Below are 17716 nucleotides of genomic sequence, written 5' to 3'. Positions count from 1 at the left end.
ATACTTGGCTGGCCCTTCTGGCAGTGAAAGGGTTAAGTGAACATGAAGGTCAATTGGATTGGTTTTTTTTCACCTTCCTTCTGTTAGCACACAAGAGAGTGCATAAGTGCAAGAGGAAGTATGCATTGGCTCATTATTTATTGTCTTCTGCTGACAGCTGTGCGAAATGTTGAAGTTTGTAGTGTGATTTCTCGGTATTCGGCGCAGGTTGTTACGCCGGGAGCTTAAAGCCACCTCAGAACTGGGGGAGATTTCCGATGCAAAGACGTGAGGACAGCTATCAGAGCGATGCAGGATTTGATAACACTCCGTTGTAATATGGGGGTCGCTTAGAGGGGCCGTCCCTCTTAGGACCAAAGGGAACTAATGGCAGTGGCACATTTAATGGGTTCAATATAGGTATAGCCTAAGTATTTTATATAATTTTAAAACTTTGTAGGCCTGCATAGTAAATAAGTCCCATATTAGCTATTAAAGTGTGAGTATGCAAGAAGATACTGTACCTTCTTGGGTCGAGATCACCTTACAGCCCATTTACTTGAGTATGCCAAAGGTGTCTTATGGTGTGCTAGTGTTTAGTAAACATGGGCCAAATTCTTTGGAGTGGTACGATCTTTACCTAATCTCTTTTCTGAAAACACTGTTTGACCATTGTTGATCCAGACTTTTTCTTCCCCCTTGTTTCTGTGTTCGTTAAACTAATTACCCTAATAAAGATATAGAGGAAGAACAATAATTACCAAGTATGATTAGAATTACACAGGTTTACACAGGAAGCAATAAAGTAATTTTTTTTTGCGTTAAAGGTGATTAAATTAGGAAGCCAATGACGTCGGTGAGTTGTTGGACTTTTTTACGTGCTATGTACTGCCCCTTCTCCCTAAATCTGTCTATTAATGTAGTGCAAGTTGTAAGATGACGCTCGTGGGAACAATAAAGTTGTAAAATAGTACACTGAAAACTATAGGTGTGATTCAATAAACCATGTAGTGCATAATCGCACCGCAAGCAGCCGAAACAATTGCCATTCCAGTCAATCACACTTCACATTTGATTGAATCAGCCCCTGAGACATGCGGGATGGGAGTACCATTCTTTCGCCGGGATTTATCAAAAGCGCGATGCTGGCGGTAACTGCCCAAAACAGGTGCGATAACCGCATCACGCTTTCATACTGTAATGTCCCAGCGTTAGCATGTACTGTATGTAAAAATAATACATTTGCTTTGAGAATCCTAAAAGATCATACCAATTGGCCATGGGATCCTTTGTACTAAGGATTATTAATGTATTAAGATTCTTCACCTTTGTCATTAAAAACAAAACTCCTAACCTGCTCTTTAATCCCTTACTGGTAATGCAGAGAAGCCTCCAGGTGCAGGTCTGTCATACCAAGGTTATATTACCGTGTAAGGCAGTCCGATATATTATTATGAATGTTTCTCATAGTAGCAGCTCCTTACTTTTTGTCATCCTTAGATTAGAAATTCAAAGAGGGTTACCCGTCGGACTAAACCAAGCGAAACTGTTTGGCTGGTAATGAATCACATATTCATTGATGTGTTGCCGGCCCTTATACTATAGCAGAGAGAGGGTTAACACCTGACCTCCAGCCCTTTGCTGTTGCACCGGCCTGCAATCAATAGCTTTGCCTTTCACGGGAAAATAGCTAGATGCAACTTTCACACATTGGCCTGTCCCAATTTTCTGTTGAAAGGAGTATATATCTCAAGATAAAAGGCAAAATAAAAAGTATAAAAAAATAAAACATACAAGAGGCTGACCCGGCCTTGTCTGATTTCTCAAAATGTCTGTCACGAATAATTTGACTATTAAAGAAAATATAGAAGAGACAGATTGACCAATATTGAGAACGCTGATTTTTTTTATTTTGGTGCCAAAAACCTTTATCGCTTTGTTGAATCGAATTGAATCTGGAGTTACATAGTAGATGAGGTTGAAAAAACTCACAACTATGCTAAATGTAGACGACAGATACTTTATCCTATATTTGTATTTACAGTATATTGATCGAAGGCAAACAAAAAAACCCCCAGTGAAACATCATCCAATTATGTTTCTCGGAGAAATAATGTCAACACCAGAAATGTTTGCCCTATTCTTTTTACCCCTATGTAAATCAGGCACTCCAGAGTGGCATACTCTTGCTTATTCTTTCTTCTCACGGTAATCTGATGCTAGCACATCCAACAGAAAGGTAAGAAATTCGGCCGTTTAAAAACACAAACCTGCACTTTACGGTCACGAACAAAAAAAAAAACACGCGCGCTTCTTGTTTTATTCTCAATTTTAAATCCTTGCTTGATCAAATGTATTTTCTTTCTTGCATTTGCTTCTAGTTTCAGCGTTTTTTTCCCACCTCCTACATATATATACTTTTTTTTTCAGATAATTACGCATACATCTTTTATTCCTATGGCTTGTATCCCACTGTGTTTTAGGCAAGCACAAAGGACGATCACGTGTGCCCATATTAAATGGAGCTTATCCCTAGTGTGATTATTTTCAAGGGGGATTCGCCAGCTATGGGAACATATACGGCCACTTGGAAGAATGTTCACAGTTTGACTTATCAATTTATCAATGCGTTGCGGGTTGCTACCCAAAGTTCTTGTAACCGGGACATTTCTGTCTTCCAACAGCAAATGTAAGCACCCTCTGCAGCTTTTTCAAGAGGACTTTCTACATCTGACATGCTGCAGTGATGTGTCCATTGAAAATCACCCATATTTGCTCATTAATTTACTACCACTTCACATGTATTTTTTTTTTTTGTCAAACCGGTCGTCATTTAAGAAAGAAAGTGTCGCTGACCTTGATGTAAAGATGGTAAAGAACTAGTAGATGTATGTGTACTGTATGTATATATATATATATATATATATATATATATATATATATATATATATATATATATATATATATATATATATATATATGTATATATATATATGTATATATATATATATATATATATATATATGAGATAGAGAATGTGTGTGTATATATATATATATGTATATGTATATATATTTATATTATGAATAATGTAACTGAGTTCAAATTAAATAAATTGAGTAAACAAATATATATATATATATATATATATATATATATATATATATATATATATATATATATATATACACACACACATTTCCATATATTTTCTCTCTCTCTATATATATAAATACACAAAAATATACAAATATATACATATATTTTCTCATATATATATATATATATATATATAAATAAATAAATACAGCGCTCAGATGATAGATACTCAGAAAAATGTACATGTGCAAAAGTGTACACCTAAAATGAGGCAAATGTTGCGACAATGCTGAAGCAATATATGCTAATAGTGGCCAATGAGTCCATACAGTAGCTGAAATAAAGTCTGTACGTAACAATTATGTATATATATATATATATATATACACACATACAATATGTATTATATATTGTATATCTCCATGCTAGGACAAATAGCTTCCACGTTATATTTGTGTTATAGGGCTTGTAATCTACTGTTCTTTTTTTTTTTTAGCTGTGTCGTCTTTGAATAGTTTACACAAAACTGGAGTTTTTATCACTCGCTTTACTAACATATATAAAAAATTTTACGACATCGCATTTTGATGATAGCTGAACATATGTGACTATAACAATAGGAGAGTGGGGGGGGGGATCGTTTTGTTTTTCTACTCTCTAATAAATAAACCAACCAATGGACTATCCACTGTACTGCAGAATATTAAAATGTTATATTCAGTACATTAAATTAGATTCTATGTTACACCACATTAAAGAAAAATACAACGAGCCTATGTTTATTTGCAAACTAAAATGTAACAGGAAATGTTTTCATGAAAAAAATCTGTTTATATGTGTTTTCGTTTCCGGCATGGTTGTGAATATAACACTGAATGGCCACCGGTGCTTTATATCAATAACCTATTAGTTAGAATCAGAGACGTTCCATACTGCGTATTGTAATCCTTTTGACTCGCAACATGCCAGGAATGGAGGCAGAGAACTCAGCCATAACGAGGCAGGGGGAGGAAGTGTTCATGATGGGCTATTTTGTGGGGCTCCCTGCAGAGAATAGGGATACTCATGAAATGAGGTGCAGAAATGAACAGCATTATTTCTGCATTTTGTGCCCGTGAAGCTTGGCCGCTGGAGTCGGACATGGTTTGTCAGTGTTCATCTTCGGTGTTAAAGCATAAAAGCATAAAAGCATAAAAGAAAGCTTGTCTTTTTATTCTTTACATTATGTCAGATAAATGTGTTTTTAAGTGGGCGCGCGTGTGTGTGTGTAAATATATATACACAATATATATATATACACAGTATATATATATATATATATATATATATATAAAAAAAAAATATATATATATACATACATACATACATACATACATCAGTAAGGGGAAACGGAGCAATTCGCTTAATAAAATTGAAAGGAAAAAAAATGTTTTTCATTAAACTCATTTTAGTGGCTCTCTTGAGCATTTAAATAGATTTTCACTGTTAATGTCGTTGTTTTCTCATGAATGCTGACTAGCATTGCTACAGTATGATATATCCACCTCGGATGTGCGACTTTACGAATGAACTAGATTAACTAATAAGTTATCTTAATTTGAATCAAAGGAACAACGCAAATACTAATTATTATATTTCCCATAACTTTCTCATTTGATTTTTAGATATTTGCTTTGGGCCTTATTTGGCTAAATTGCACTTGCATCTGTACCATTATAATATGAATAATATGTATATGTAATATGTATATCTATATTATACGATAGATAGATAGATAGATAGATAGATAGATAGATAGATAGATAGATAGATAGATAGATAGATAGATAGAAGGAAAGCGAATTGTGTTACCCACAGTGGTGTAAACTAGTTTATCAAAAAGTTGTGTAATATGGCTTAAAACATTTTGGCATGGTAGTGTATATAAGATGCATATCTATATCTATGTGTGTATGTATATGTGTATATATATAGCAACTGTAACTATTACTGTATGTAAGTGTGGTATATATATCTATATCTATATCTATATATCTATATATATATATACACACAGTATATGTGTGTGTGTGCGTGCATATATATGTATATGAGCGCACGCCTGCCCTTTATTATGCATTTGTATTGTTACTAATACATTTCTTCTATTTTACGTGTTAATACATTGCTTTTTTTTTCTGTGCCACTATTTTTATCCCTAATTCTCACTCTCAATGTTTTCTATTCGCCCACTTCTCAGAGCTGCACTGCAAATGCAGTGAGTGCTTAGAGTGCAACACGAGATAAGATGGAAATATAGGCCATTCCATGGGTTTCCATACAGCATGTAAACATGTCTGCTGCCAGCGAGCCATTGCCAAGCAGGTAATGACAGGTAACAGGTAATTCAGGTAACAAACGTCCTAACAAGACCTGCATGTGCTGCCTGGTATCCAAGGCGCCTCAACCAGTTCACCGAAAGCGCTCCCTGCACTTGCATGGGGAAGAGTGAGCATAGATTTTGGGGGGGTGGAGGAGGGGGAGAAAAAGGGTTAAACTTTGACAAGGACATCAACACAGTTAATCCATATAAAGCTCTAGGATTTCTCCGCAGTCATCTTTGTGGTTTTCATTAGCATTCCCCCTCCTCCCCCCCTTTGTGCAATCTTTTCTTCTTTCCCTTTACCCTCTCGCGCTGGCAGAAATTAGCATATTATAGCGGGAGTGGAAGATGTAAGAAGCCGACCCCCTGCTGTTCAGTGGATTGTGCAATCTGCAGGCGGCATCAATTTTTCAGCAGCCGGGCTCATTGCTCATTACAGTCAGATCACCAAGTGGCTCTCTCAATCCAGCACTATTTCCCCTGGTCCTGCCGGCGAGCATATGGACCGTCTATAGATATATCAATACTTTCGTATCATTAATATGATTGCCTGTATACTTTTCCTCCAATTAATCATACTCCCCGTATAGAGCTCGGACGTTAAAAGTCCACTAATGGCGCTCAGTGAAATACTGCAATTATTTCCCCCCAAAGCTTCATTGTGGATAATTGACAGCAATTTCCCAAACCTTACCGTTGGCATATTACCCTGCGGTCAATTTTCCTCAGCTACAGAGACGAGCTGAAGGAGACGTGTAAATAACAATAAACACAACATGTCTTTTTTTTATTTTTTGCTGGGGAAATAAAATAAGTATTGCACACAAATATAGTCATCACGTTGGCAAACGAGGGGGGGAGAGGGGGTGGGGTTGCCATGGTGACGTGCATTATTGAGAACATCATCCCATCAGCTAATCTAAAAATAAAGGTGGTTCATTATAAAGCTGCAGGGATTGTGACTTTTTGTTTTAAATGCACCTGAAGTTTATTGTAACCATAAACTTGGGTCTCATCACAGCATACATTATCCACATTTTGTCACCTCCATGAACTTATTGATCCAATGCGTAATGGGACTGAAGTGGTTTCCTGTTCATGACGCAGTGACATTTTGACTAATACCCTAAGACATTTTCTTGAAACCTTTTTTTTTTTTTTTAACCATTGCTCATTAAGATAACAGACAGAAACTGGAGCCCAGTTTTCTACTGCCTTCAGCGAACCATTCTCTGTAATCAGCAAGACATAAATACTTCTGTGTGACTTTACCAATGGGATCCTAGCTTGAGTGACTTTGCTATTATCACAGGGGGGGGGGTGTTGAGGAAAGACGGGAGGATGAAATCAGAAAATGTGTTGGAGCAATGTGGAGAAGAGGCTTGCAACCGCAGTACGTGGCAGATCATTGGGGAGGCTTTCATCCAACAGTGGATCGACATGGGCTGATGATGATGATGATATATATATATATATATAAAAAGAAAGAAACAAAGTGTGTGTGTGCTGAGCACGCGCATTTTAAATGAAACGTCTTGGTCTTGTGTCACAGAAATTGTCTTTGTAATGGTGATGTTTTTAATTAAGAATCAAAACACAATTTCAGTGCCAAAACGTAATGAAGTTTGACTTAGAACAAGTGTTTTAGCTATTTGCACTTCTATATTTATAATAACTGTGCATTCCTTGTGTGTGGAAGTGTGTGTGTCAGTGCGTGTGTATCAGTCAGTCAGTGTGTGTCAGTCAGTGTGTGTGAATCAGTGTGTGTGCGTCAGTCAGGGAGTCAGTGTGTGTGCGTCAGTCAGTGAGTCTGTGTGTCAGTCAGTGTGTGTGTGTCAGTCAGTGTGTGTGTGTGTCAGTCAGTGTGTGTGTGTGTCAGTCAGTGTGTGTGTGTCTAGTGTAGATAGTGTGGTTCTAAAATAAAAGTTTGGCTGTGCTGTGTTACAAACTTCTGTGTGTGTGTGTGTGTCAGTCAGTCAATGTGTGTATCAGTGTGTCAGTGTGTGTGTGTTATTCTCAGGATCCTGCCCCCCTCTCTTCTGACTCTCTTCACCCCCCCACCCCCCCGGGGAGCTGCAGAGACACGGCTGTGTGTGCTGGTGCCTTCTGCCGGAGCAGCCCCCCTTCCCCCCCACGGTGGAGGTGCGGAGGTAAGGAAAAATGGGGAGGGAGAGGGGGGAGGGGCGGCCGGGTTCCCGAGAGCAGCCACCACTCTCTTCCCCGGCAGAGCTGTGTCCTGCTCGGAAGAGGAACGGGGACACGGGGGTGTTCAGCGGCTGACTGGGAGGGGGAGGGTGTGCTCGGTGGCTCACTGGGGGGAGGGTGTGCTCGGCAGGGGTGTACAGGGGATACAGTCACCAAGCCGGCGCAGACGAGCTCCATATCCCCACCGCTGTCTGAGTCCCGGAGCAGCCCCCACTCTCGGCGGAGTTGCCGCCAGATTGTGTGTATGTGTGTCCAGCGCTGCCTCCTCCTGGTGGAAGCTGGCAACACTGACGGACTCCTGCCAGAAGTGATGTCACTTCCGTCAACACTGACTTCTGTATCCAATCAACTACATTCACACCGCTAAAGAGGTTTCACTTCAAAAAGTGCAATGGGGTGGTTTTATTTTCTGAACAAATATAAAATGCGCACTCCCAAACATCCATTTAATGTTATCTAGACAGTTCTGGCCTAATAATTTTGTTTCTGTGTTATATATATTGAATTAAACGGAAATAGCCGTGTTAGTCCAGTTGCGATAATGCAGAATAAATGAGTACTTCAGTATTAGGGGGTACCTTTTTTATTTGGACTAACAATTGATATAGTAAGACAAGTTTTCTAGAGTTTTGCTCTATTCCTCAGCTCAGCAATACTGATTTACGAATGATCATACAGTAGGGCCCCGCTTCTCGGCGTTTAGCTTCTTGGCGATCCGCCACTGCGGCGGTACTGAGAAGTGGGTCGCCATGTCCACGCATGCGCAGAAGGGGGAGCGGCCGAGTTTGTGCATGCACAGAACGGGGGAGCGGCTGAGTTTGCGCATGCGCAGAAGGGGGAGTGGGCGAGTTCGCGCATGCGCAGAACGGGGGAGCGGCCGAGATAACGCATGTGCAGAAGGTTGACTGCAGCCACTAATTGAGCCAGCTGTGCTGAAGTAGGGATATCCTGAAAACCTGGCCTGTTTGCGGCCCTCGAGGACTGGAGTTGTGCAGGCCTGCTGTATGGGCTGAAGATGTGGCTCAGTGAGTAAAGGAGTAAAAAACAATGACAGTGCCTGTGAAGGAGGGGAGGCTGGTTCAAATTCAAGTTTCAGCTCCTTGTGACCTTGGGCAATTAATTCTATCTCCATTTGCCTCCCTGTGCCACCAAAACTAAATGATAAATCCCACATAGAAAAGGGCATTATTGGCCTGGGTTAAAGGCCCTCAGCTTCCCATTGGCCCTTCAACTTCTCCAGTCAGGGCAATATTAACTAGTAATGTTTGCAGTAATACACAGTACATAAGTATGTAGACAGTACAGGTAAAAGTTAGGCAAGTGCATGAAAAATGTAATTAAAGTAAATAAATTAGGGAGTTGCTGCCCAAAAGAGTTAAACAGCTCATATTGCATCTATTGGAGCAATCTCACCAGCCTTGAGGTGGCAAGATCATATTTGCCAGTATTTGCATCCGGTTTGGGATTTTGGACTAAACGGAGGTACTAGAATACCAGGAAATTGGCAAATTGTGCGAGATTGTGACATTTTGACCGTATCGCACGGATTTGCAGACCCGGAATTAAATCGCAGCTAAAAAAAAAAACCTTACACAGTTAGGACACGCGAGAATGGGCCCCAGAATACATCGACCTGCATATCCGAGAGAATAGGGTCTCTTTCCACATGGATATGCACTTCTCGCAGCAAAAATAGGCCCCATAGTATTACTTTACTACATTTAAACATTTGAGCCATTCAAAGAGTCGCAGTGGTTAAGCCAGAAATTCACCCAACATTAAATCTACATGCATTCTAATTTAGTGTAATAGGCAAGTTTGAGAACTTTGTTCCATGTTCCTTAATGCTGAGACTATAATTAGGGCGAGTGAGTAACGACACTGACTGGCACTGAGAGTTTGAAGCAGGCGAGCCTGGTTCAATTCCCGGTGTCGACTCCTTGTGACCTTGGGCAAATCACTTCATCTTCCTGTGCCCCAGGCACCAAAAACATAGATTGTAAGCTCCACGGGGCAGGGACCTGTGTCTGCAAAATGTCTGTAAAGCGCTACGTAAAACTAGCAGCGCTATACAATAACATGCTATTATTATTATTATTTATTATTATAACTAGGGCATACACACCATGTTTCAGTCCCTGTCTGACAATGTTTAGCCGAATGCTTACTAATCAGGTGACTTTATTAGATCCGTGAGGCTGGTTGAAACGTTTCGCAGGGGATCGAATTTCCTAAAAATACGCTTACAATTTAGCGAATGCGTTTAGGAGAGTTTCTTCGCTCTAGCCATTTAATAGCAGCAAACATAGGGGGGAGGAGGGGTTTCAACTCATCTTTGAGCTGGAAAGAAACGTTGAAATAATAACACATTTTGGAAGTGCGCTGCTTTTTGTTTTATTAGTAATAACCTTCAGAACGATAACTCTAGTTCTTAGATGTAAGCCTGACCAGGAATAGTAGCCCTATCAAAGGCACAGAGCCAAGAGGAATTGTTGACACGGAGCAATGCAAACCCACCACTCTCTGGGCCATAAGCACATGAGCTGTGAGACTCAGCCACTAGAAAGATCATGTGGAAATGATGAAATTACAGCAGAGGGCACTCTTGTGAAATGTGAGCGTTGGGCATACTGTATAGGGTAGTACGAGATTTAATACAGGAGAGATATGATAACGTTCTTAATTATGGATTTATTTTTTGCTGCAGCAATGTTGTTGCAAGATAAAGAGGCAACGCATTGCCGGATCCTCAGGAAGTAATGGCGTTAGGAAACACAAACAAAGACAAACACAATCGTTGCATGATGACTTATGGAAAACCCTTAAATCACCTTAACTACAGACACGAGGGGGTTGTTTCTTAGAATCCTCAACGTGCCCAAAACGGCAAAGTTTGTCAGATCTTTTTGAATATATTCTTGGGGGGGCTTAGGAAGGTCTATCAACATTCATGATCTTTTCCCAGAATAATGTTTTCTCATAGATCCTCATGCTTTGGTGGAGCAATCAGACACACTCTTCGATATTGTCCAACCTTGCTTTTCTTTTGCTTCGTTTAAGCTCTTAATGATTCAAATGTGGTTCCTTTTTTGTAAGGGTTTAAACCCCATTACAGCTACTGTATCTTTCTTTTGAAAGAGCGAGTTCATAGCTTTGCAGGAGACGAACATAAAATGTTTTGCAATACCCTTCTGCCTTAGCATGACCGATATGCGTGCTGCACTACCATAATCATGCATGTTTTGCACCGTTACAAAGTATATTATTCACTATTCAAATGTCTTTGTTCTTTTCTCCCCTAAAATGTACAGTATATTTACATGTTGGTTTGACACTATTCTAATGTAATTTGTAATGCGTTCTATACTGCCCTAACGTATATCGTCTACTCTAGTATAACCTGTATATGTTAAGCAATACTCTTCTATACAAAAATTTGTACATCGCGATTTTTTTTGTCGATTTTTTTTATTTTAACCCTTTCACTTTTGGAGAGACAAGAGCCCACGTCAGTACAGAAAGAACTGAAAAATTGGCATCCATCAATATACTCAGTTTTTAATATTTTTTAGTAAACAACCCCCCAAACACATATAAAACAACCCCCACTTTTAAATACATATAATCCTTAAAAGACATAAACCCCCAAATACATATAACCCCCCCCCAAAATACAAACATAAAAAAAAACCCAACCCCCAAATACATATAAAAAAAAACCACCCAGCCTCAGATACATATAAACCCCCCCCCAAATACATATAATAAAGAATAACCACTGCCCCCCCCCAAAAAAATAAATATATATATATATATATATATATAAACACCCACCAGACACATCTAAAAAAAAAAATACCCAGCCCTAAATACATATAAAATCCCCACCCCAAAATATATTTAACCCCCCCCCCCAAATAAATACAGACTTACCTACCTTGGGGATGGTCTCAGGCATCTGGCTTGGTCTAACTTCTTTGCCCGGCTGCTGATCCTCTAGTTGCTGCTGGGCCTGGCTCCCCCCAAGGCTGCGGGCCTCCCTCACTAACTGTTCCACATCGAGCCTCTGACTTCAGCGCGTGCCGGACTCATGCCGGTGCGCGCTAGAATCTGAACCAAGCGTGCTTCTGGCGCACGCCGACATCAGAGAGGCCCTGTGCGTGCCAGCATCACAAGCTCAGCATGGGACAGTCAGCGAGGGAGGCTGGCAGCCTAGGGTTGAGGATCGGTAGCCGGACAAAGAAGTTGGGCTCAGCCAGATTTCGGCTCCAACTGCTTTGTCCGGTAGCCGGGCTCCCCACAGCCACCGGGCCCGGGACACTTGTCCCGGCTCTCCCCCCTGTGGGCGGCTCTTGGTAAGTGTGTGTGTGTGTATGTGGGTAAATGCGTGTGTGGGGAAATGTTTGTGTGGTTAAGTATGTGTGTGTGTATGGGGTGGGTAAGTGTGTGTGAACGACTGGCTAAGTAAGGGGAGGGGAGGGAGAGGGAGAGAGAGAGAATGGGGGAGAAAGGGGGAGAGGGAAAGGGAGAAAGGATGGAGAGAGGGAAAGGGAGAGAGAGTATGGGGAGGGGGAGATTATGGGCTGAGGGATGGGGGGATTGAAAGGGGAGGAAGGAGTGAGAGAGGGGAGAGATATACGATGGATCAGAGGAGAGAGGGGATGGGTAGAGGGAGAGAAATAAATAAATCAATAATATAGCATAATTGGGGATGCTTTTAGACAAATAGCATTATAATATTTATTTTTAAGTGATGTAATTTGTTTTATAAATAATTTTTAATTGTGTCCCGGTCTTTACTTTTGGAAATCTGGTCATCCTATATATAGAGCATTTTTCAAAGGCATACAAAATGTAATTTGACTAAACTAAAGAACTGCTCAGCCTCAGAAGAAGATATAATAGAACATTAATTTCATTTAGTTAAGACCCTACATCTATAATTTAGATCTTAAAACTCCAAATGCTGCCTACACCTAATGCATTCTGTAGCTGCATAGCAACACTCTCCTCTAAGGAAGTCCTGTAACTACAGTAAATAGATGGGGATGTATATAAAATAAAGGTTATATTTAATATCCTTCAGTTCAATTTTATAGTTTGGTTGATTTACCTTTTTATACGTAAGTTCTCAGACAGAAGGTATGGCAATCTCACTGCTTAATGTAGCAGAAATGTAATTTTGTTTGAGAAAATATAGGGAAAATGTATTAAACCCTGCAGTATATGGCTATAGTACATGCAGTGTTGATCTTGCACTCGTGACATGTCAAGAGTGTGCATAGCAATTAGGGGAACAGGTGCATTGTGAGTGTACCCTACATTTGTCCTGTCCCTGATGGGGAGCTGGCACCTGAGCTTCCACCTTTTCAACATCTGACTATCCACTCATCATGAAGAGGGCAACATGTATGCAGCCATCGGACTTAAGAAATAAAAAAAAAATGATTAAAGATTACACATAGTAATCCAAAGTAAAGCAAAACATGCCAGATACCAGTGATGTTTCTCAATGAACAAGGTCAGCCACGGCTTCTTTTTTCTTGGAAGCACATACTACTTGTACCTTGCACAACTCCCAAGGACAGCTGCCAGCATTGTAATTATGGCATCTACTTGATATCTATCGACTTTCTGACAATCTATTTTTGAGGTCATCGTCGGAATTAGAGGTGCATTCATTCATTTGTAAAAAAGGTTAAAATGAATCTATTACTGTTATGGCTATTTTAATTATTAATGTATCTTCTTTATTTCAATGTATTTTCAAAAAATACCATCTGTAACATATTCAGAGTGGAGGTTTTTAAAAGACTTATTAGAGGCATCTCCAAATCTTTGGTGCTCTGATGTTGTGATTTAACTTGTCATTTAGTATATTTGTTTTGTTTTTCCCATAACGTATTTTATTTTAAGAACAAAGTTTTATAGGGTACATTGAATATATAGTATACATAGTAGGAAATATTAAATTGGGGGGTAGGGAACGGAGGGGGGAAGGTCATACAGACTTAAATCCGCTCATGTAGGTAACCAGGTATACAGCCAATATTATACATATTCAACCATACATATACAGTCCCATGGTTGTGGAAGTTTGCTATCATATTATGGGTCTCATAACTCTGTCACTACATTAATGTAATAAAGTGGTTCTATCAAAAGGGCGAGTGCTCCTATTTTGTAACCCAGGGTTCCCAAATCATCATGAATTTATCCGAAGAGTCGGTGTTTCGCTAAACTAATGATGTGCCACACCTTATTAATGATTGCAGGGAGTCTAGTGGCCGGCCGCTACCATGACTTAGCGATCATACACCTGGCTGCTGAGAGGATGTGGTTAATCAGTTTCCACTGTCTGCCATTGGTCTCAGTAGGCCTCCTATGCAGGAGAGCCTCCCATGGGGAGGGGACCAAGGCAGTGCCCAGTGTGTCATTAAACAGGGTAAACACCTTAAACCATAACCTTTTCATTATTGGGCATTGCCACCAGATATGATCAATCCCGCTCCTTCAGTCCCCTTCTCCTCACACTGATTTCCCTCTCCTGGCCACACACACACAATCCCCCCAAATACCCATACAACCCCCCCATACTCAGTAATTACCACCCCACACTAATTAACCCCCCCCCCACATACACACACAATACCCACCTGCCAATACAAAACACTACTACTCCCAAATACAGATTCCACTACACTCCCCCAAATATAGACACCACTACACCCCCAGATACAAACACCACAACCCCCTAGATTCAATTCCCACTACTACCAGCCCCAGATACAATTACCACCCCCCAAATACAATTACCACCACCACCCTAAATACATGTAACACCCCTATCCCCCAGGTAGCAGGGATAGGTTGTACATTAAAAATATCAGACTTCTCCAGATACAAACACCACTACCCCCTAGAATCAATCACCACTACTATCCCCCCCACATACAATTACCACCACCCCCAGATACAATTACCACCCCCCCAAATACAATTAGCACCACTCCCTTAAATACATGTGTAGCCCATATCAGCACACCTTACCCCCTAACAGGGCAAGGCCTCTGCCGGTGTGTACTCAGGTACGTCCGCTGATAGTATTCCCACTGCAGGGCTGGAGAGGCTGCTTATATCAGTTCCCATAGCTCCTTGAGAGCCTGCTCCAGTCCATATTTTTTGAGCTGCGGCTCCCATGCAGTATTTCGGAACCAACCAGTTTGTGAAACAGGGTTCAGTAGTCTGGCCGGCAGGTCTCGGATGGCTGTCCAGCCATATCCATCAGCACTTGGAGAAACCTGGTGATATCGGGAAGTCCCCCAGTGTGCAGCGGGGTCTTGGCGGCCTCTGCTCCACCTGCTAGAAAGGGCTAGAGTAAATGGTTAGTCTGACCTAAATAGGGGTAGGTGTTTGTTTCTTTATGTATGTTTTGCCTTGTTAATGGAACAGGTTCAATAAAGCCAGGATTTAATTTCACCCTAATCGGTCTCCATTAAATGTACCTCTGCACACATCTCTTACATATGGTGTTTGAAGTGGGATGAGAGGTGACCCTGGATGATGAGGAGGATGCCTATATGGCCCCAGAAAAAGGGCAGCAGCCAGAGGAATATTTTTTTCAACGAGCCAAGGAACTGCAGTAGCAAGCAACGCGCTATTATCACAAGGAAATTGCAGAAGTTTTTCTTGGTAAGTGCACATCTAGTATCACTGAGAAAGAATGTATGCACAGCACTGCTGATGTTTCAGAAACTACGACAAAGAGAGAACTTTGAACATTTGAAGCAATGTGTAATTTTACTCCAGTCATGTTAGGAAGTGTCTGCAGCAAAGATGCTACAAAAAAATGAAGAAGCTGCTGGTATGATTCAATCCAGATACCGGTCCTACATCACAACCAAGCAAGCTGTGCGTTGCTATGAGCGCACCCGCAATGCCACCTCAGTACTACGATCGGCTTTCCACACAATTCAGGAAAGAAGAACCAAATTAGGACTGAGAAGCACAATACTAATACAATCATGGTACTGTGGTCCCATGGCCCAAGCCAGAGTCCTCACAATGGAAATAGCCAATAGAAAGATTCAGTCTTTGGCTAGATTGAGGCAGAACAGTTTCAGTGTTCACACCTCTACAGGTACAACACTAGGTAACTACCAAACTGAGATGCCACACGAGTCAATCAGTCTAATGGGAGACCTGTACTTTTAACACCTTTAACCTTCCGGGACCAATTCAATAGGCAGGACAAAATACTGTAATAAAATGGATTTATTCTGGTGAGACCAGCAGACACACAATGATATACAAAATACAAGAAATACACACACAACTGGGATTCTAGGGGATGTCTCTGGCCTCAACTAGGTGCAGGGCGCCTGTTTCAGAAGGCTTACCCTGTCCGTTCCACATCCAGAAACTTCACGGTACTCTTTTCGGAAGAGATATCTGGCTGTACCCGCTAACGGCGAGCAAGGCAATAGCTGGAACTTGGCTGCAATCTGAGAACTTGTCCTCAGCTAAGCTAGGCTTCTCCAGCAATTCTGTGCCGAGTGCTTTGCTATTCGGAGCAAAGCACTTTGGAAAAGCCTGCCAGCGCTTCACCGGACCAAGCTCAAGAACGTCTGGTTCTCTGATCATCCAGTCCCCTTACATAGACCCCGCTCTTCTATGTTTAACATGGAAGAGGGACTGGTGACCAATCAGAGCATGGATCGTACTCACAACAGCCAATCGGAGCTTGGGGCTCGAATGACTGAACGCGTTAGAGGAGGGGGTGTGTCGAGTTAACTCAGGATGCCGGCAAGCGGGAAATTTGAACTGGCCAATGGAAACCGTGCCTACCAGCAACAGCTTCCCAATGACAGCCCCATACCGCCCGCTGGGTAGGCTCCACCGAGTCTGGGCGAACAAAGTGTCTTCCCTGTGGGGAGCCCTTGTTCTCAGACCCGATACTCCGCCCTTCCCCACTCACCAAACGTTCTAACACCTCTCGACTTCCCTTCTCCTCTTTGATCCCACATCTCTATGCAGACATCCTGGTTACGTCTCGGATTTCCGGGACTGTCTGTATAGAGATAAATACCTAATTTAAAACATAACATTTTTACTCTAACCTGGGCTCGGGAATGCAACCATTAAAATAACCATGGTGGGAGAAAAATACAATATTTTAAAAGGGAGATATTGCGGGGACTACATACATACATGTACCCGCAGATAAGACGCGGTCTGCGGGTAAAATGGGGGGACAACCAGTATCTTTGCCCCCCGACCTTGTAAACATGTTTTGAACACATTTCCTCCTAAATATCCCCCTTTAAACTCCCGCTCCCGAAATCCTAGATTTATTGTACAACAGGAAAGGTTATTATACACACATTGTCACCGGTTTATGGTGCCTCTAAGCTACCGGGGACCCAACGTTTTCAGGGGTAACTAGTCAGGCTTCACCTTTATTATGAAGACTGTCTACCCCTACCGTCACAACCGGTATGGATGAAAACTCCACCCAGCTTGAACCACCCATGAATATGGCTACAGAACCTGATGCAGGTGGTCACCCTAAACTCAGGGAAGAAAGGATCACTCGACACAGGGGAAAATACGTGACCAAGCGGTCAGAAGAAAGACTGTGCTTGGAAAAAGTCATCCTCGAGTGACTGAGGAGTGCTGATCTCAAGCACCTTCTGGAGGAGGCACTATTAACCAGGAGAAAGGGCTCCAATCCCAGCAGGACTGAGTGTTTTCATCCTCCATCCACTCTCATTCGAGCTGCAGAGATATCCCGAGTGAGAGTGGAAGGATGGGCTTTAGCCGTGCTAAGCCCGATCTTCCCACAAACAGGGGAGGTATGTAACAGGGACTTATCCTTGTTTAAGAAAAACTGCATCTAAATCCAGCAGGGAGCTGGTTAATTGCAGCTAGGCAATTAACCAGAGTCCAGCTGGCTAATTAGAACTCTAAAAAAGCATCCTCGGGGAAAATGCCAGAAAATTCCTTAGCACACAAGAGTGCTGGCAGAGGAAAAAGAGGACTGAGCAGAGAGACACTCCATAGCACACAAGG

The sequence above is a fragment of the Ascaphus truei genome, chromosome 2 (assembly GCF_040206685.1).
Source record: "Ascaphus truei isolate aAscTru1 chromosome 2, aAscTru1.hap1, whole genome shotgun sequence".
Lineage (NCBI taxonomy): Eukaryota > Metazoa > Chordata > Amphibia > Anura > Ascaphidae > Ascaphus > Ascaphus truei.
The sequence above is the reverse complement of the archived record's forward strand: the minus strand, read 5'-3'. Positions refer to the sequence as shown.